Raw genomic sequence first — 8911 nt, forward strand, 5'->3', positions numbered from 1 at the left:
AGGGGTGCCCTTTTCCGTTGATCACGAGCTGTCGGTCGATCGCAAAGGTAGGTTGGGTCATGCCAACATGACTGACACCTAGTGACTAGTGTAGAGAACTTCATATCATTCACAGCATCTTTGAATGCGTCTTCTGAATGCTTTATATTTGTATTTTAGTTCATTTAGCCATATTTTGCTTGAAGATGCTTAATTTAGGCAAAAAAATACACAAAAGGCCGTATTCAATCCCGAAACATCATGATTTATTAATATATTTATATATAGAATGAAGCCGTGAACTTCGAACGGCAAAGTGACGAGGGACGACTTTATGCAGCTTTACAATTATATCCAAATTTCATTTCTGTATTATGAGGTTGAGCTTGTATGAGGTTGTTCATTGCTCGTGTGCGTTATATGAACAAATAGTTTTAATGATTATGTTTTATATTGAGAGTATTTAATCTTGCAGATTTCATTAATCTTGGTGTTCCAATCTTGAACCGCAGCGGTAAAAACCAGTCACTGTGTGTCCGTGTCTGGATAAGAGAGTGGGGATTCCCTTGAAAATGAGGCTTTATTGCTGGTTGTATGTCTTTTTGTACCTCGGGTACTGGTTGTATGTTAAACTTTACCCTTCCATTTGGTACATCCAAATGGAAGGGTCCCAACATCAGACTGGAATAAAAGATACGTAAGACGGTGACTCATCCATTTATCAGTTCTCATATGAAACTATATAAAAATTAGACCATGCAACATAAAAATGTTTGACCTGTAATTTTTCAAATTAATTAACCAATTCATCATGTTCAATATTTCAAGCTAATTAAGATTTTTAAAGAGTGAAAGAGTAGGGGGTAGATGGCTTCAGGTGAAATGTCTGAAGGGGTACGCAACTGTGGAAAGTTTGGGAACCACTGCAGTTCTGTATTTAGCAACGGAGCCCGTTTCGGCACCACATGTACTGGAACTGTATTGTATATTTTGTATTTTGTACAATCATTTGGGGGAATTCTGTGTGATTTCTATCCAGTTGGAAGTAACGGTATGACAGTAATTGAATAAAATTGAACAATAGGCAGTCTGTGTGCAGAAAGGCCAAAGGGCGTGGGCTTTATTGACTATAGCTGACTGTACGATTCTGAAAAAGCGCAGACAGTGTTTAGTCTTTGCACATTTATTTTTTACTATTGGAATCCCCCATTAAGCCGATTGAGACTCTATACAAACATGTATGAACAGTTTGGGAATACAGTCAGATTAAACAATATTTGTCCAGTTCTAAGACATCTTACAATAACTTGAACATGGGATCTCTGTCCGTATCTGAGTCGTCATAACAAATATTTGACTCATTTGGTGTTTTTCTGCGTATATTATCAGGGATGATGTTGAAGTGATAACAAGAGGCTCCCCAGGCCACAAGACAAAAGGTCAAAGTTTTTTATTGGTTAAGACTAAACAAAATCCATAGTATGGCATGGTGAATAGTAGTTGCCTTCAAATTATTCATGATAACGAAGCAGTCAATGCTTGTGGGCTGGTAATGAAAGCAAAGAGTTGCATCCAGCTGTTCCTTCCTGGATGTTTCGTCCTTCACTGCCAATGTAGCACATCTTAATTGGAAACAGTGGCAGTGCTGACATATTGGGCCGAGCCTGGTATGCATTCAGCAGTCGCCTGCCTTTCCTTCCTCTGCTGTCAAGTAGGCCTTCATTTGCTTATCACCTTTTCAGAAGTTGAGAGCAGGAAACATTTATGACTTAAACGCTTCCTGCTTTTAAATGTCATTTATTGATATTGGAGTGAGCGTTGCAGCCGTTTGCTTTAACAGATGTCACATTGAATTAAGTAGTTGTGGGTGCAGCTTCTGTATGTGCACCTGTTGCATAAAGACTGTTGATTGTCCAAGCAGCTTCAGCTTCAGTGAGTTGTAATTTTCCAGACAATGTTGAAACAGTGGCAGAAAGAAGAGCAGCATGTCGGTAGTTAAAGCAACACATCAAATCCAGACTTCACATCTGCTTTTTATCCTGAGGGTCACAGTGAAGGTGCTTGTTTACACCATCCAGCTTCCTTCATTTTAATGCATTTTCAGTGGAAACAGGATCATGGAACCACTTAGTGACAGAACGTTCCTGATTTGTTTTATGGGTGCGTGCATGTGTTCAACTTTCCTACCTGTTTGTGTCCTAGCCTCCATCACGTTGTTCCCAGCTGGACTTTATGATTCACCGTCATACCTACACTGATGAGACGTGACTGAACGTTCCATTTGGTTCAGTCGTGTGACTGCGAATCAATCAGTCACTTCATTCCTGTTTTGCCTTTTCCGAGACATAATACCGCTGGAAAAAGGGGGGTGAAACATCTCTTTTCCTTTAAGAGGAATGTGGCACACTGTTGATGGTTTTTGCAGGACTGGCTCACTCCAGGCCTGTCTGTCCCACGGAAGCACAAATGCAGGTTACGGAATTGATTATCAGTAATAAGGCTGGTCCAGGTCCCTATTACAATAAAGACCACATAGAAGCTAGACTTTACCACAGTCTGGACATGTACTTAACAAATCACTAATCTGTGTTAACTTAAAATGAGTATAATGAAGCAGTAGCTGCGTTCTGTTATTAAATCGTATGGGCTAACCATCTGTAATATTACATCACTCGGTTATGACGTCTCGTGCTTTGTGCTCATCATATGATTCAAAGCTACGGAAGGTCTTGGTCATTACAATTTCCAGCATTTCCCTGCTGCTCTGACAGTTGGTGAAATTATGTAAACACAGCAAATGAAAAGAATGAGGAGGTGCAAAACCATCCAGTTTTTGGCTTTATCCGAGTGTGCATGGAGAGCACACGTTGGTAGAAGTGAAATGGAAAAGTACTTTTCCCCAACAGACCACAGTATCTTCCATTGGAAATGATAGAATGATGAGTTTTAGAGGTCAATGAGATAGCCAGTCTGTTGGATGGGAAACCCTTTCAGCTGTCTCTCCACAAGCGTGTCCTGTCTCAAATGGGAGTTGATGCAGTTCCCCCGTCTTAATTACACGTCAGGACCCAAATGTACTGTATTTCCATTTCAGAGCAGTCTCAGGGTCTCCCCTTTTCCACAATTAAGGATGAGTCTATGTCCGTATCTGTCCATTATGTTGAATTTCCTAAAGGAGATCCGTTGTCGTGGACCTTGGATTTAGTCCAGCATGTCCTCATGGGAATTAGCATTTTCATGGCTCCCCATTTGCGTCCATTGAGTGTGTCTGTATGTGCAGTTTTTTTGTACATAGAGTAGTGGCCTGACATTTGGCAGTCACTGGGGAACCATCTTGGGGTTCTTGATCAAATACTGACTTATTTAGTTCTTCATGAAGAGTTTTGGCAATGCACGCTACTACTTGTTGATTCCACTTTTGATTTAATGAGGAGATACTGACTGCGTTCTTTTTGGATAGTCTGTAGTTATAAGAAGATAATGTCACAGTGAATCATGGAAGCAACATGACCACTAAATATAGACCGGTCTTCATTTCAACAATATCTTTATTAGTAGGGATATCTGATAATATCGGCCCACGGATATTGTTGGGCCAATATTGGCATAAAGATGGAATATCGGTCAATATCTGTGTCGTTTTTTTTCCCCTATAATGAAAGCCAATATAGCCCTTTAAGCGCCAAAGTTGCAACACTGCTGAATACGCTGCTAATATCCCTCTTGTAGTTAATACTTTACACCAGGAGGTGGCGGACATCTCTGTAACTTCAATCTGAGCGGTATTTGTGGGCGTGTTTTGGACTTTGTGGGCCCGTGTGTGTCTGGCGGGGAGTCCCCTCGCGGTGGCAGTCCGCACGAGGCGCATGCTTAAGCCGATGCTTTGCTTGGCAGTCGTCGGGGTGGCAGGGCGTGGTGGGTTGTTGGGGCACCGCTGGTGGTGGGGGCTGAGTTGGCGTTAATGTGGAGGTGGCGGCGAGCGGACGCGGTGCTGGACTCCTCGTCGGTGGGTGTGCGGATGCCGGATTCACCGGGCTTGTGAATTCCCCGAGCCGTGCTTTGCTATGTCAAGTTGCGGGTATTTCCCGGGTGTTTGCTCGCGTTTGAGTTGTGCAGTGTTGATACTGTATCCATTGGATGGATGGATGGATGGATGGATGGATGGATGGATGGATGGATGGATGGATGGATGGATGGATAGATAGATAGATAGATAGATAGATAGATAGATAGATAGATAGATAGATAGATAGATACTTTATTAATCTCCAAGAGACATTCACATTTCCAGCAGCTCTGCAAAACTGTCATAATGAACTTAATCACAAAACAAAACAACCAAGGCAAGACATGAGAGATAAGAAAAATAATGAAATACAATAAGAATAAATAAATAAGATTATGTCACATTTGTAGTGCAGTAATACATAATAAATACTAATAATACAGTCCTGTCCAGTCCAGTCCTTCCACGACAGGAGATATGTGATGTTACACATACTGTATCGGTTGATATCGGAATCGGAAATTAAAAGTTGGACAATATCGGCATATCGGTTATCGGCAAAAAAGCCAAGACCGGGTATCCCTATTTATTAGATTTACGATGCTTTGATCTGCAAGAAATATCTTTTAAAAACATCGAAGAGCATGACACTGCACACAACTGTGATGACCAAGCAGGTGACTTGACCACCACAAGTCTGTCAGCACCTCTGTGTTGTGAGGAGCCACCCTGGAAACTTCCATCTTCGATAGAAGTTGTGTTTTCCAGACAGCTGTTCCTAGCTTTCATGGAAATACACCAGGACGTTAATGGAAGCCATGTGAGCTTCAGATCTACAACAGTAATCACCAGGCCCAATTAGGCAGCTTCTACTGTGTATACTTTAATAGTGTGGCCGTTAAAAGTTGCCGGATGTTAACGTAAAGGGTCACCACGACGACTTGTTTGTCATTGAGTCGTATACTGGAGCTGTAATGTGTGCGTCATGCTTGTGACACAGTGAACGTAGGGCGCTGTAAAACATGTTTTGCACTTTTACAACCTTGTGAACTTACATGTTTGCATTGTGGGAAAAAGTATACCCAACCAAAATCTAATTTTATATTTTTATCAATGTGGGAAAGCTGTCTTTGGGCCTACTGTGTCTTGAAAAGCAGTCTGGGTCAGGGTCTCCTGGTCTGCCTGCCCACCCCGTTGTGTCTTCTCCTTCATGTGGTAAAATGTGTGGCCATCATAAATGCCGGATGGTTGCACCATGTGTTCCGCCGGATAATGAATGAGCCATTCATGATTGATTTTATTGTATTTTATGAATTAGATCTGTTTATATTTTATTGTACACTGGCTTGTGGAAAGCTCCACCACAGATGGGCTTTTAGGGGGAAATTGGTGAAGCCCAGTTCCCTGCAGACACTAACCTGAGAGACGGTCTTGTGTGAGTCACTTACATCACGCCTGGCAGCCACAGGGAGGGGGCAGGTGTTGGCTCCATGGGCTTCCCTGAAGTATTTCCATTATGTGCCAGGGCTGGTTGTCTGGCGTATTTACTGTAATGAAGGCAGCCTGTGAGTTATGAAATAAAAGAGAAAAATCGCCCACCGCATAATTAGCTTTTTTTTTAGCTTTTTTTTTCCCCAGTTAATGTTTTTACCATACTGCATGTTTTTTTGAAGAGTTCTGCAGGGAACAAAAAGCGCCGGGTGGCAGCTGGGATGAAATAGGGAGATCAATATTGAAAACCCAAAGTTCCACATCTGAGAGCTTGTGAACGCTAATGGCCGCCAAGGTTTATTTTAATGGTAGGAGCTTGTTTTGTTGAACAACCTCATAAAATAAATCAAATTACTATAAAATATAGACTTTCCCATTGAAAAATCTCCCTTATGTTTAAAGAAAATATTCCCACAACAAGTGTTTTTTAAAATAATTTATTAATATATTTTCAGTACCAAGGAAGTCCCCAATAATGAATGGATATGGAGAACACCGCTCTCACAATACTCCACTAGGTGTACACTAATAGACAATACAGTTTCATCATGTCATTCATAGCACGAGCTCTAAAATGAGATAACAGATGTACAGTAGACACTGTTGAGTAAATCCCTCCAGCAGAGAAGGTGACGCTGCATGTTTTTGCGGCTTGTGAATCAATGAGGAAACACTTTAAGGTGGGGCAGAGGATGTGGTTGTCTCTTCTCGGCGTCTTCCACTTGTGCCGTCATTGCCATGCACGTGGGAATGACTGGAAGGAGCATGTCCAGACAGAGTGGGTGGCTGTGGCCCCCATCCACCCAAACCCTCTCTTTTCTTTACAGACACACAGCCGCACCTTGCTGCTACTGAGTACTACTCAGATACGTGCTAAACCTCTGGTATATGATCATTCGTCAAACACATTTCAACGTATTCCCCCATTAGTCGATATCAGTGTTGGAAGTAAATGCTTTACAAATAATAGCTGTTTTCCAGTAACGGGTAATATAATTAATTACTAATCTTTTTCAAATCTTACAATGCTGTTACCATTACTGGTGAAATGTGGCGTATTATTATGCCTTGATATCTAACAGCTGTTATAGGACCAGGCACAGTCATGGCCAAAAGTTTTGAGAACAACACACATTTTAACAGTTTGCTGCCTCAGTTTTTATGGTGACAATTTGCATATAGTCCAGAATGTTGTGACGAGTGATAAGATGAATGGGAATTAATTGCAAAGTCCGTCTTTGACGTGAAAATAAACTTACTTGCAAAAAAAAAAATCCACTGCAATTCAGCACTGCCACAAAAGGTGGCCCTTGTGCATCCTTTCTTTTTTCAGTAGGTGGCCCTCAGTAGAAAAAGTTTGGACACCCCTGGACTGTCATGACTATCATGAAGGGTAAAGATTGCTACATTGTTTTGGACATATTAATCTTTTGCAATATTAGAAGTGAATATTGCTGCACTGTACACAAACTTTGCGTCAAGCATTATTGCGTCATATTATGATTTCATACAGTTCCATGGTAAAGCTCATTGCATAATCATTCCTGAGCACACTCGCCCTTCCCTTCTGTTTTTGGCCTGTGTAAAGGTGATAATAGAGGCAGTAAGAGTACACTTTGTTTTGGCTACATGTTAGGCAGGCCTTCTGCACACTGTTCTCACCCGCTCCTTGTACTCCACCTAGCTGAGTAACACAGGGGTGTGCAATCTTGATTGGATGACAGATTGCAGCTGTCTGGGTGTGTCTAAATTGAAGGCTTCACCTACAGATCAGGTCATTTAACTGTAGCATGCAAGCAAGATGCATTGCTCTTTCTTCAAATAAACAGCGGATAATTGCATTCAGTTGCTCAACATAATTGCTTTTAACCTTGACACAACGTAATCTTGCAATGCCGCCGACTGTTTACTTCACACATCAGTGGGTAAGGTTCTTTGCAGACTGGAAAAGTCCCCTTTAGATTATAGTCCCATTTACAATAATGTCTGATGCACCAAGGGGCGTGTTAAAACCACAGCCAAGACGGTTGAAGTAATCTGTTGACGTTTCATCCACTTCAATTCTACAAACTATGAGAAGCAACATGTTTGCGGTCTGCCTCGTTTGTCCAAACCCATCCCAGTCAGCTGCGGTCTTCCACTGGGCTTCCCAGAACCCTTACTTCTTTATTGTGTTTATAAAACCAAAGTTTAGGCTGATGCCATGAGACTCAATACTATGTGTTTGCTTGCAAGGCTACAGTTGTGGACACTGTGTAGCTTCAGTTAAGGAAATATTTTTTCCTTCTATGTGGTTGACACCACCAACCTTATATTTAAAGTGCCAAACGTTTCGACGGAACAGGACATTTTCTTCCCACTTGTTCATAGTTTGGCATTGCTTTCTTCCACTGTGACATTGGAATGGTGACCTTAAACCACCTTATTATCAGTGGACATACTGTACTGTATACAAGTTAACATTTAACCTCTGTTGGAGGCTCAGGAATTGCAATATACAAAGGTGTCCCGAAAAATGTGACCTCATTTGAAATATGAACATCGAAATAATGTCCTAGCCCAGAGCTGTCCAAACTTTTTCTGCCGAGGGCCACGTACTGAAAAGTGATATTTTTTGAAGCCACACATGTAGGTATGCTAAGAAGTTATATACAGTATAATTCAAGAAAAGCTTTGTGATATAGGTGAAAAAGAATATTATTAGTATGAACTTGTTTGCTTTTTTTCACATTTTTGCTTTCCAAATATTTGTACTTTCTTCTGAAACCATCTCCATAAATTTTCTTCTCGCAATATTATGACATTATTCCCATGTTATAACTTTTCCCCAATTTTTCCTAATTTTGTTTGTTTCTCATAATTTTAAGATTTTTAAAAACATTATTATTTTTTCCTTAATATTTCAACTCTATGCTACTAAAATGACATTTTTTTTCCTCACAATATTACGAATGACTGTTTTTTATTTATGCTGTTTTTTTAATGTCCAACTATTTTAACTTTCTTCTTTTCATATTTTGACTCAATGTGCAACCTAGTTTTCCAAAAAAAAATAACAGCTTTATTAGTTGTTTTGTTTGTTTTTCATATTACAACTATACATTTTTTTTATATTTCAACTTCATGCTACTAAAATTATGCTATTTTTCCTCATAAGATTACTTACGACTGTTTTGTGACTTTTTTTCTCATAATATTTTTAATTGAATTACTGCTGAATTTTCCTTTTCCTTTGTTTTTTTCTTTTAGTTTTCTTGTTAGATCATATTTGTAGAATGTGCTGCTGGCCAATAAAAACATAGCCGTTGGCTGCAAATGGCCATCAGACCACACTTTGGACACCCCTGTCCTTAAAGGGAGTGTATGCACTCCAAATTGAATTTTTTAAAACCACCACCTAGCATTTGTTCTGTATATATATTTCACAATGAAATT

At 40.3% G+C, this 8911-nt stretch overlaps 1 protein-coding gene across 1 annotated transcript in view; it reads left to right on the forward strand.

Annotated features, from left to right (window-relative positions):
* Positions 1 to 8911, forward strand: part of LOC129195108 (synapsin-3-like) — an 82695-nt gene that overhangs the window by 57196 nt on the left and 16588 nt on the right. The gene's annotated exons all lie outside the window — the stretch shown is intronic.

This window comes from Dunckerocampus dactyliophorus, chromosome 15, assembly GCF_027744805.1.
Source record: "Dunckerocampus dactyliophorus isolate RoL2022-P2 chromosome 15, RoL_Ddac_1.1, whole genome shotgun sequence".
Classification (NCBI taxonomy): Eukaryota; Metazoa; Chordata; class Actinopteri; order Syngnathiformes; family Syngnathidae; genus Dunckerocampus; species Dunckerocampus dactyliophorus.